Below are 13700 nucleotides of genomic sequence, written 5' to 3'. Positions count from 1 at the left end.
CTGGCCCTTTATAGAAAAAGTTTGCTGACCTCTGCTCTAGAGGGTGGTGCTAAGGTCTCCAAACCTGTCTCAGATTCTGAAAGGTTATGAGGAGACCAGATAACACTTACACTGAAATGCCAATGATGTGTCAGGTACACGGAATGTCTTTTCATTTCTGTGTTGAAGGTTGGAAAGGAGAAGGACCACTGCTAAGAGTATGTGTTGATATTGGGGGGATTAAAGGGGAAGAATGTCTTCTTCCCCAATACCAACAGACAGGTGTGAGAGCGCCACATTTTACTGTGCTAACCGCAGTGTGCCCAGGTGCGCCAGAGCCAAAAAGCAGAGGTGAAAAAATGAATGCCCTAGCATTTCTCTAGAGGCTTCTAGATTTCCTCTGTGAGAGTCCTGCTAAACTCCCTTTACACGTGAGCACAGTACCAACACTCTCTGCCGCTGTACAGCTAGACACACAGGCCAGAGCTGATGGGCCTCAAGCCAAATGTAAGCATCATCCGAGTGCAAAACATGCAACAGCATCCTGGGTGAGCTGTGAACTCCTCCCAACACTGAAGGGAGGCACACTTATTGTGTGTGTTTCTTGAAAAGATTTCATTACAAAAGGGTAATTGACACAGTCAAGAAATGGCCAGGGTCACCCACACTATAGGAGTTACACTTTCCTGGGACTTGCCCGTAAATTGACAGAAAAGGGCGATCCCAGGCAGAAGGATACAAAAGATCAAGATAGAATTCCTGAAATGGGTACAGAGATGAAAGTGTCTCGGGGCTCAGAAGAGAGGCTGTGCTTCATGGAAATTCTGGGTCACTTGTTGTGACAAGTAAATCTCAGCTCAGGACTCGCATGTAGAAAACTCCGGAGTCTTCTCTCTAGTAATAAGTCTGACAAATCATGTTTCATTTTCTCAGGAGGTGCCAGGTAATCACTTTGTCTCTAGCTCTAATATAATCACTATGGAAAAGTAGGTGAGAGTACCAGCATGACATCAGAGGGCCTGAGTTGGAATCATGTCCCCATCACCTATTAGCTTCCTCATTTTTCTCAACTACAAGATGAGATACCTACTTATAAATTTGTCTTGATCAATAATTAAGATATTTCAAATAAAAGTGCTTACCACTGAGACAGGCAAGAACAGTAAAATGGATGCTGATTTAGAAGACATTGCTAATGGCCCAGCCACTGCCCATCTTTGTCCCCCGCTTCCTTTGCAAACAGATTTCTGAGAATGCACAGTCAGTGTCTAATTCCAAGCAGTGAATCACGATCTGTTTAGACCTATTCTGACAACCCTGTCCCCACTCTCCCAGCCTCCTTTGCAGTTAGAGCTTGTGGGGTGCCCCGTTTCTAGCCAATGAGACCTTAGTAGAAAGTTCCTGGATATTAGGTAGGCTGGGGATGGAGGTAGTTCTGGGAAAGCTTTGGTTTTCTCAGATGGGAGGGGACAGACAGTAAAGTAACAAATATGAAGACAAGGCCACAAGAATTAGAGTCACAACCATAAAAACCCTCAGCCACTGAGCAATTAATCAATACTCTAGACTTCTCGTGTCATGAGAAAAATAAATCTGCACCTGTCAGGCATTATCTTACTGTCACCCATTCCTAAAAATGGATTAGGTAGAATAAAGGTACCCAAATTGCACTGATAAAAAATGTTTAATTTCCCTAGAAATATGCTAGCCATCAATATAAAAATGGGAAAAGAAAGAAGCAAACTATGTCAACTAAAGTTTCCTTCCCTCACAGTTCCCTCCAGGGGAGTGTCTTTAAGCCCTGCTTCTCTCCTTCCCTGTTAGAACCTATAATGCCATGCAGAGGCAGTCATGGCTGCCACAAGAAGCCACGTCTTTCTCTGTTTGGGAACCATCTTAATGCTACAGGGAGACGGACACAAGGACAATAAAAACATTTTCCAAGTGCTTACTATATGCCAGGGACTGTTCTAAGAGTGTTACACATATCGACCCATTTAGTACAATTATATGCTGATAATGGTACTATTTTTTTTTAATTAATTTATTTTTTATTTATTTATTTTTGGCTGCGTTGGTTCTTCGTTGCTGCACACGGGCTTTCTCTAGTTGCAGCGAGCGGGGGCTACTCTTTGTTGTGGTGCGGTGGCTTCTCTTGTTGAGGAGCATGGGCTCTAGGCGCACAGGCTTCAGTAGTTGTGGCATGTGGGCTCAGTAGTTGTGGCTTGCAGGCTCTAGAGCACAGTAGTTGTAGCTCAGCAGTTGTGGCACACGGGCTCAGTTGCTTTGTGGCATGTGGGATCCTCCCGGGCCAGGGTTCAAACCCATGTCCCCTGCATTAGCAGGCAGATTCTCAATCACTGCGCCACCAGGGAAGTCCCCAATTAATATTATTTTTTTTAACATCTTTATTGGAGTATAATTGCTTTACAATGGTGTGTTACTTTCTGCTTTATAACAAAGTGAATCAGTTATACATATACATATGTTCCCATATCTCTTCCCTCTTGCATCTCCCTCCCTCCCACCCTCCCTATCCCACCCCTCTAGGTGGTCACAAAGCACCGATCTGATCTCCCTGTGCTATGCGGCTGCTTCCCAATAGCTATCTATTTTACGTTTGGTAGTGTATATATGTCCATTCCACTCTGTCACTTTGTCACAGCTTACCCTTCCCACTCCCCATATCCTCAAGTCCATTCTCTAGTAGGTCTGTGTCTTTATTCCCGTCCTGCCACTAGGTTCTTCATGACCATTTTTTTTTTCCTTAGATTCCATATATATGTGTTAGCATATTTGTTTTTCTCTTTCTGACTTACTTCACTCTGTATGACAGACTCGAGGTCCATCCACCTCACTACAAATAACTCAATTTCGTTTCTTTTTATGGCTGAGTAATATTCCATTGCATATATGTGCCACATCTTCTTTATCCATTCATCTGTTGATGGACACTTAGGCTGCTTCCATGTCCTGGTTATTGTAAATAGAGCTGCAATGAACATTTTGGTACATGACTCTTTTTGAATTATGGTTTTCTCAGGGTATATGCCCAGTAGTGGGATTGCTGGGTCGTATGGTAGTTCTATTTTTAGTTTTTTAAGGAACCTCCATACTGTTCTCCATAGTGGCTGTATCAACTTACATTCCCACCTACAGTGCAAGAGGGTTCCCTTTTCTCCACACCCTCTCCAGCATTTATTGTTTGTAGATTTTTTGATGATGGCCATTCAGACCGGTGTGAGATGATATCTCATTGTAGTTTTGATTTGCATTTCTCTAATGATGAATGATGTTGAGCATTCTTTCATGTGTTTGTTGGCAATCTGTATATCTTCTTTGGAGAAATGTCTGTTTAGGTCTTCTGCCCATTTTTGGATTGGGTTGTTTGTTTTTTTGATATTGAGCTATTTTTTTTAACTTTTTATTTTACATTGGAGTACAGCTGATTAACAATATTGTCATAGTTTCAGGTGCACAGCAAAGGGACTCAGCCATACATATACATGTATCCATTCTCCCCCAAACTCCCCTCCCATCCAGGCTGCCACATAACATTGAGCAGAGTTCCCTGTGCTATACAGTAGGTCCTTGTTGGTTATCCAATTTAAATATAGTGTTATTAACCCCATTTTACAAATGGAGAAACTGATGCACAGAAGAGTTAAGTAACTTGCCTAAGGTCACACAGCTAGAAAGTGATGGAAGGAGGATCCAAACTCAAGCAAACTGAGTGTGAATTTAAGCAGTATGTGCTAGCACCTCTCCCTCTGAGATGGCAATAAGCATGATGTTCAGCAAGATAAGGAGTTGAAATTGACCTGATAAATTGATCTGGCAGGGACCTTTTAAAAACCCCAAATCTCGTATTTTGCCAAGCCATCTATTTATCAAGCTCTTCGAGGTATCCAGCTAATAAGGGAATAGGTCAGTCAGTTTAGAAAGTTAGACAATCTAAACATCTACCAACTACTAGAAAAGAATGGAAGGTGTTTAGCTTTGAAAACAATGATGAAGGGACCCATCAAAGGGGAGAGAAACTCTCCAGAAGAGAGATATGAAGGGAGCAATGCAGAATTTAGAAGGTCGGGTAACATTTATCCCCACCTATATCAGCTCTCTTGGCTGTCAGATGTGGCTCTTACTCTTCTATTTTCCCCCCAAGATACTGAGTTGAAATCTGCCTACCATCAGTATTCTCATCTAACCTGGGTAACTGCCCCTCTGTATCCTTAAGCAACAGTCTAGAAGTAGAACAAGCTCGAGCCTATTGTTGGGGAGCAGAGTCACTACATTAGTTTGGGCAAGTTGTCCTGTTTGGGATGGATAACTCAGTTGAACAAGGCAACTGTAAAGTTCTCTTTCATATTGTACCTGAAGTAAATTATGTACAATTTCATTTCAAGAGAAAGGAATGGTTTAAGTGACCAGTAAGAGCACCTTTTGTTTCTTTTGGTTCTTGGTAACCATATTAGCTTTTCTAATGGAGTCCAAATTCATCTTTGCTTGCATACTCATTCATTCAAGATACAAACTATTGCATTCCAGCAATGTGACAGGCATGGTGTAAAATCATATTAACAGAGCAAGAGATGTGCCCCATATCCCTTCTATTTCTTTCTAGAGGTTTTAGGAGTGGAAACTAAATTTTATGCTGGTACATTAATGTATCTTATATTTACCGGTGCTCATGAAACAGAACCTTGAATTCTCTGATAAGCATGACAGTGGCAGAGTACAGATAGGCAGCTCTTCTGGAAAGGGCCTGTTTGGAAAGTAATTAGCAGTGGCATTGAGAAATGACTGATGGCTGAGGACATAAAGTGTTTAAGGTAGGGGTTCCAAAAAGGGAAGCCTGACCTAGAAAGCATTTGATAAATGCCTGAAGGATTTCACCCCAGCAACCCACTGTTTCTTACTCTGAAACACCTATTCCTTCCTTGAGTCCATGCCACCCCCAGACTGTCTACTGCAGTCAGGGATACACACATGCCCTCAACAAGGACTATCACCACCCACACTGACCCCTCCCCCCAAAACACAGATTTAGGGAATTAAAAACTGCTTTCTCCTTGCAAACACACACACAAAACAAGGCTGCTAGATTAATGTCATCCCTAAATTGTCTGTTCCGATGGGTGATCACTGCTCTGAAGGAATCTGTCTGCATGTATTTTATTGATCATCTTTAAGAAACCCAGCAACCTCACCACTTTATAAAGAGCAGAAACAGGTTCTGCTATCTCAGAGCATACGAAGCTACACTGGGGCTATTTTTAAGGGGAAAAAACCCCTGCCTACTTAAAAAGAGAGAGAGAGAGAGAGAGAGAGAGGCCATCCAAATTTATGTCAATAAACTAGATAAAAGCTGACAGAATAAATTCGGATCCCAACCCCTCCTTTTTTGACACCAAGAAAAAGAAAGGAGTCTAGGGCCATGAAGAGCATGCCTACCGCTCCATTCTGGAAGAATGACACTGAATGAGATGTGAGGAGACAAGGTGGCAGGTCGGAACACAAGTTTACCTTCAATGTGGGATGTATGTTAATGCTTCCTTCATTGTGGCTCTGTGGCCATCACCTGGTCGAAAAGCCTTATGATCAGTAGAAGTCTCCACCACTCATGGAAATGAAGGGGGTGATTCAGGAAGAAAACTCCAGGTGGTGACATGGTCCACCTCTCCTCCACATTTGCGACAATTGCCCTGTTCAGGTTCTCACCGCCTTTGGCAGCACCACTTGCCAGAAACCTTAATAGAGATGAAGAAAAGCAAAACTGCCAGCTTCAATAGCAGCCCACAACAGATGAATATATTTCCAAATTAATCGAGTAAGAACATTTGGCCATGTCTGCCAGATTTATTTTATTGTACGATTTGCAGGCTAATAATGAAGACTGAGTTCTTAATTATAAGATTTGCATTTCTCCACTCCATCATAAAAGCTCATACAAAAGCTGGTTTTTTCCTTCACTGAAATAAGAGTTTAAATGCATGACGGAGAAAGGACAGATTGGCAAATCAAACGCCTTCCTAACTAGTATTTCTTAAGGACTAAAGGTCCTTCTCAAGTTACCAAAAGGTATAAGTTATAAAATTCAGCTCTTGGTCTCACAATTTTGGAAGTTCCATTTCTTGTACTACAGGCAGGAAGAAAAGGTGGTGCACTTGTTCGTACATGAAGAAGCCCATGTTAACTCCCCATCACCTGAGATGTGCACTGTGAGTCATTTCACAGGGTGGATTTTAGTTTTGAGCGAAACCCCAAGTGTAAATGATTTGGCGGGTGTGAGGAGACAGACTGAGAACAGGGATACCGCCCCAAACTCCTGAAAAAATGGGTGTAACAGGTTCAAAACTAAAGAAGACCCAGAGTGCTAACCTCAAAAGCCCTTTGATGCCACATGTTGAGCAACTGCTTGAAACCTCCACTTACTAGCACTGACTCACTGGAGGACAAAGCTCTAGCTTTAGACAAGCTGTGTGGCGGACCAGTTGTGGGAGACCAAAGCACAGGACTGGCTGTTGTCAGTATTTTAGAACAATGCAAGAGAAGAGAAGCTTGTTCCTGGGAAGGGGGTTTCTTTGGGACAGAGAACTAGAGAGAGGCCACCAGACAAGAAGGTTCTTGAGGGTAGAAGAAATTGGAGTCTGTGAAGGGTCTTGATTTCAGACTTTAGCTACTGGTCAAAGACAAAGGTTGAACAGAAAGCAAGAATTTTTTAAAGCACATTTTTTAAAGTGGCTGAAAAAGAAGAAGATGGAAATATCCATGTCAGTGGCTCTTGAACATTAGCATGTATCAGAATCCCCCGGAGTGTTTGTTAAATTACAGCTGCTGGGCCCACTCTGAATAGGAGGCCCAAGGTGAGGCTTTGAGAGTGTACGTGTCTGACAAGTTCCCAGCTGATGCTGATAGTGCTGGTCTGGGGACCACATTCTGAGAACCACTGATTCACATCAGATTTTCTCACTCTCAGCATGACTGACATTTGGGGCCAGATAATTCTTGTTGTGAGGAACTGTACTGTGCATTGTAGGATGTTTAGCAGCAACCCTGGCCTTTACCCACTAGATGCCAGTAGCAACCCACACACACGTGACAACCAAAAATGCCTCCAGACATTGTCAAATATCCCACAGAGGGGACCATTGCCCACTGAAAACCACTGATATACACACACACACACACACACACACAAACACACACACATGTATACCTTTTCAGATTCTTTTCCCTTATAGGTTATTAAAAAATATTGAGTATAGTTCCCTGTGCTATACAGTAGGTCCTTGTTGGTTATCTATTTTATATATAGTAGTGTGTATATCCAACGCCATTTTTACTTTGGAAACTAAGAATAATGATAGTGAATGTAGCATTCAGTAAATGTTAGCTCATATCCTCTTCTTTTGTCCACATAGGATTTCATCTCTGGCCTTATCCTGATACTCTTGGGAGTATAAGATTAGTGCTGACGAAAATGAGAATTTTGTCTGTATAAGGTTTTCTGGATTGGACCCAGAGGTTTTTAACTGCTGTAGTGAATTACTTGTTCCTTAAAGCCTGGGGTATCACGCCAAAATTGTTTAATTGAGTTGAAAAAGGTTATTTACAGTATTTTCCACATAACTGACTTTTTCAGCCAACTGATTTGCCTACAGTAGAACATCGCCAATTTATGCTAGTGACTGAGAGAACACTGGATATACAAATTTAAGAATTAGCAAGTATGGTAAGGGAAAGCATGAAATTAAAAGCAATTAGGGCCGTCTCATCACAAAAGGGACTTGATTAGTCCATGCTTATTATTTATGGTAGTGATTTATAACACGTCATCATTTATTTTGTAACGAAACCTTCGTGATGTGACATTTTACTCTCATCCTACAAGAAAGATGGACAAAGCTGCCAAAGAATTGGTAAAGCTCATCAGCTTTCCTGATCGACCCATTCATTCACTCAGCATTTACTGTTCTATGCCCCTGGCCCTGTGCAAAGTACATCTAAGCACAATTTTAATGGCTTTCTTCTACTGCTATCAGACTCATAGATTTTCACTGGAACCCAGAAAGCGTTGAAAATACAAAGAAGAAAACAGAAGAACACCAGTAATCTCATCACCTAGAGATGACCACTGTTAACATTTGCCATGTCTACTTCCAATATTTTTCTATTGCATACACACATAAAGAAAATGTGAAGTATGTAAATATCTTTGCATAATTAAGATCATGTTTTATTTTCAATTTTGTGTTCTGGTTTTTCACCTAGCTGTTGATGAGGACATACCAAATTATATATGTAACTTAATTATTGCCGCACATTTAAAGTGTATCTTATAGCTAGTGGGAAGCAGCCACACAGCACAGGGAGATCAGCTCGGTGCTTTGTGACCACCTAGAGGGGTGGGATAGGGAGGGTGGGAGGCAGACACAAGAGGGAGGAGATATGGGGATATATGTATACGTATAGCTGATTCACTTTGTTATAAAGCAGAAACTAACACACCATTGTAAAGCAATAAAGATGTTAAAAGTTTTTTTTAATTTAAAAAATAAAGTGTATCTTAAAGTCATCGCTTATGTCAACCTAGTTAATACTTAGAAAGCAGCAGTTGTTTAGTTGCAATTATTTGAAAATAAATTAAAATTGTTCCAATAGTCCAAACTGGTTTTGCATCATTAGAAGTATGACATTTGTATATTTTTCTGAATGGCTGAAAATAACTCAGTATAGAAGACTAGACAAATTCAGTTCAAAGCTGGTATTACTCACACTGGCTACCAAAGTGTTATCTTCCTGGTGTAAGCAGCAACAACTTCAGGGAAACAGGAACAAGCACTGGTTCAATCTATACTTAGCCTTCTAATGAAATGGAGCTTCCTCAGTCATTACATTGTGTTATAATTTCCATAGCCATTTTCAGCCCACTTCAATTTTGGAGAACTTCGATTAGAAGTTCCAGGAAAATAATTCTTGTTTGCATTGTTACTATTTCTATTTCACAGGTGAATTAATTGTAGCACTAAATGGGTAGGTGATTTTTAGAGGACTACATAGGAATTGAATTTCTTACCATCCCTAAGGATTTTTTTTTAAATCCTTGATCTCCTACCCACTCTCTCAAATGAAGACTAAAGTTGTGCCTGAAGGAAACAGATGTAGTGGAGTCATTTTCAGTTGAAACTATGGCCACCACACGAGAATAATTGGCTTTAATTAATGTGTTTAACAGCTTTAAGCTGACTATGCATTTGCACAATTCCCCTAAAAGCTTCCTAACAGCATCCTCTAAAGTGTGCCTAACAATCTCTGAGAAAGTCCCTCAGAAGCACTTCAGTAGTCTTGATAGAAATATTTCACCGAGTGCTATTTAAAGCACGTTAACATCTCTTCTGTGTTCAGTTCTACAAGACACCTAATACTGCTCACAGTAGGTTCTCAATAAATGTTCACAATCACATATTCTTAGTGGAAATTTAAATGGCTACTGAGTTCTTTTATCTCCAGAATTGATGATTTGCGGTCTTTTCATTGATATTCCCTGGAAAACTGCTGTAGTCTTGTAATTTCTATTGTAAGTCTGAGGCATTCAGAGTTAATAAAAGAGAAGCAAGAAGTCCTTTGTTCTGTTTCTTCCAGTTCATAAATTAATCTCTTTGGTGTATGTTCATATATTGAGGCAAGGTAAATTCCTTTGTGATGCCCAGAAAATAACAGGAGTTAACGCAGAGAGTTCTTTTCCAGGGAAAGAAAATTCACCCTTAGTGGTCCTGCTCCGTGCCTGCCCTGAGCTGGCAACATTACACTATCTCATTTGAACCTTGCAATGACCTTATAGTAAAGAAAAAGAGGCTTGGAGCGTTAAGTCTAGGATCCGACCTGATCCTACATCTGTCTGACTTCAAGCTTGTGTTGTTTCCACCTCAGCATGAACTATTTAACAATCATTGCATAATCCAATAGATTTCCAATGCCGCAGTATATGCCAAGTGGCCACGAGGTCCAAGGAGCTGGCCACAAAGGGGACCCAGCTGGTTCCCTGCTCTCCAGGAAGTATTTTCTAGAACTCATATTATTTTACAGGAATGCAAAGTCTAGATAAAGTCTGGAGCTTTTTTCCTTCATTCGTCAATGTACCAGATAATGTGCTAAACACGTGGGATACTTTTGTAAAATCTTAGGAAAAAAGAATTTTGGAGTCCTCCAAGTGAAATCCATACTGGGTCAGGGTTCCACAATAGTGCCCCACAGAATATCCTGACTCTTTCCAACAAAGAATAATGTCAGCCCAGGAATAGAAAACCACGAACCCCAAAATATTCCAATGCCAACCCTGTCTATAACTGCATCCCTAGGGCAGCAGGGTTCCTAAAATCATTTATTCATTCAGCAAATGTGTTTCGAGCATCCACTTTTTGCCTGATACAACTGTACTTACTCGGGATATATCAGTGGAAAAAGCCGGAGATTCTAGCCCTTGGGGAGCTTGAATTCTGGAAGGATAAAGACAAGAAACAATAGACATAATAAATAAGCAAATCATACAACAGATATCAGGAGGTGACTAGGACTATAGAAAAATATCCAGTATTGCAAAGGGACTCAGGAATGTGCAGATGGTACGTGCTGCAATTTTAAATCAGACAGTCAGGTTGGACTCCATGGAGAAGCTGATATTTGAGCAAAGGATTAAATGAAGTTAAGTGGTGAGCCATGTACACATCTGGGGAAGAAGGTTCCTGAGAGATGTACAAAAGTCCTAGGACAGAAGCATGCTTGACAAGTTTGAAGAAGCAAGGAGGGCTGTGCTGCCCGGGTGGAGTGGACATGAGGCACAGTAATAGGATGGAGAGGGGCATGGGGTCTGACTATGAAAGGCTTTGTACAACAGTGTAAGGACGGGGTTTTATCCCAAGTGGCATCTACTGCTAGATTTTGAGTAGAAAAGTGACATAATATGACTAACACATTAAAAAGGCTCACTCTGGATGCTATATTTTGAGTAAACAGTAAAGCAGTGGGGATGGGCAGAGGGATATGGGCAGAAGCAGGAGGCCCATGTGACAAGGCTATCCAGTAAGAGGGGAGGTGACAGAGCCCTGGACCAGTGAGAGTAGTCAAGGTGGTGAGAAGTGGCCAAATTCTGGCATATCTGGAGGTACACTGCAGAAAGAACTAACAGTATTTTCTGATAAACTGGATGTGGGGTATGAGAGAAAGAAGAGTGAAAGATGACTTCTCTGGTCTGGGCCTGAGCAGTTGGAAAGATGGATTTGCTGTCACCTAAAATGAGGAGAGCAGGGTTTTTTAAGAGGTGGATTCAGAAGCTCAGTTTTAGAGACATTAAATTTGAAATATCTATTAGACATCTAAGCAGAAAATAATCAAAAATATCACTTTGGAGGCAGTAAGAGAGATCTGATGGGATGATGTGAATTTGGGAGTTATTTTTTATTTGTTTGTTCATTTAAGCCACAAGATTGTATGAGATCACAAATAGAGCATCCAAGGAGTCTGCCCTGGGCGCGCCAATGTTAAGAGGTCTGGGAGATGAGAAGGAACGAGCAAAGGCACCTGAGAAGGAGTAGCCAATGATGTAGAAAGAAAACAGAGGGCATGGTACCCTAGAAGCCAGTGGAAGAAAGTCTCTTAGAAGAGAGAGCAATGTGTCCATTGCTGCAGAACTAAGATAAGCACTGAGAAGTGACCACTATATTTAGCAATAAGGAAGACATCAGTGACCCAGACAAGAGCAGTTTGAGGACAGTAGGGGGATAAAAGCCAAATTGAAAAGAGATGGGAGGAGAGAAATTGGAAACTGAGTTTAGACCACTCTGCTTCAAAGAGTTTTGCTGCAAAGAAACTGGGCAACAAGAGATGGAAGAAGTGAAGTCAAAGAAGAGTTGTTTTCTTGCTTGTTTTTGGTTTTGTTTTGGTTTTTTGTTTTTAGTAAGATAAAAACAGCCACATGTTTGAATGCTGATGGTAATGACCCAGTAGACCAGTAAAACAAACAAACAAACAAAACCCTAATGACGTCAGAGAGGGAGGGGAGAATTTCTGGAGAACATCCTTGAGTAGCTGAGAGAAGATGGGACCCAGTGGCTGAGATAGGGGTACAGACACCCACCCATGGTCACAGCTAGGACAGCAGAGTATGTGGGTGCAGACCCTAGAGGCCTTTGAAAGTAAATGTCATGAGAAGCTGTGGAAATGCTCTTCCAATGCCCAAATTTTCTCTGTGAAAATGAAGGCAATGAAAGTGTTGAAGCTTGGGGAGGAGGAAAGAGTAAACTAGCTGTCAAGCAGAGCAGAATAGGGAAAGTTTGGAATGATTGTCGGTGGGCACTCAGAGCCCAGATGAGGTTCAAGGTCAAGAATTTAAGGAGACTAGTCAGCCTCATTATGTATTTTTCTGAAGTCATAAGGGCGGTGGCCTGGAGAAATTAGAGAGTTGGATTAAACCAGAGTTGTGGTTTGGAGAGTACAAGTGAGTACAATGAAGGGAATGGGACAAAAGAAGGATTAGAGCCACCAAGCATGGAGGTTATGCTGGACATAGGTCAGTGAAAGTGGCAGGTCACTGGTTGATTAATCCCTCCTATTTGAACAGATTCTGCGAAGGAGACCCAAGGTGGCATGTGTTACATTCCTGAATAGTTACTGGTGACCTTGTACATTCAGGCTCCTGGACCAAAACAGTGAAGGCCTGGACAGAGCCAGCACTAGTCTCTGCTCCTCATCCATTGTGTGACTTTGCTCCCATGACATTATCTCTGTGTATCTTTTTTTCTCCCATCCACAATTTAGAGATAATACCTTCCTCATGGGATTCTGAAAACTTACTGAAAACGTGGGTAAAGACTTCAAAATCCTTGAGTAAAAGCATAAGCATTTTGATAAATTAACTTAAAGATTAAATTTAAAATGCTTTTATATTTGAATTCTTTGCAGAAGTGTGTTCTCCACATGGTTTATACAAAAATACATCTATCCTTATTACTTGTGTAAATAAATCTTATGACATCAATTGCTTCCACTCCCTTTCTTTTAAATTTCCTTCACTTTTGCCAATTTAACATCTGATGTTGTGATGTCAAGAATTGAATGCAGAATTTAGAATAGAGATACTAGTCTCCTGGCAGATTTATTATATTTAAAAAAAAAAAAGAAAGGGAACTACTCTGTAACAGACAGTACACATTTAGTATTCAATTTAATCTTCAAAACAATGTAATAGGTTTGCTACGATTATCAGCCTTATTTTACAATGAAAAAACTGAGCTCAGAGAGATAATGGAATTTGTTCAAAGATACATAGATTGTAACTGGTGAGCCCAGACTTGAGCACTGTTATACACGAATCCAAACTACATACCCTTACTTGCCGTTCTATTTCAGTAAAACTCTAAATGTATGAAATGGATTAAAGCCAGTGTGGTTCCACTTTAGAAAAGATGTTTCCAAAATGGAAAAACTGAGAATTACAGAGAACCCGTGCTACACTACTCAAGGAAGCTTAAACTGTTCTTTTCCCACACAGAATGAACTGACAGCTTCTTTCCCTACTCCCCTCCCCCGGTACCACCCATGCACCTATGTTCCCACCACGGAGGAAAAGGGTCACCTACAGATGGGAGAAAAAGGAAGTACTTACGAAATAAATTCAAAGAAGTTCTCACAACCAGTAGTATGGGAAACAATAGGATTATTTG

Source organism: Balaenoptera musculus, chromosome 9 (genome assembly GCF_009873245.2).
Source record: "Balaenoptera musculus isolate JJ_BM4_2016_0621 chromosome 9, mBalMus1.pri.v3, whole genome shotgun sequence".
In the NCBI taxonomy this organism is placed as follows: Eukaryota; Metazoa; Chordata; class Mammalia; order Artiodactyla; family Balaenopteridae; genus Balaenoptera; species Balaenoptera musculus.
Note: the sequence above shows the minus strand (reverse complement) of the source record.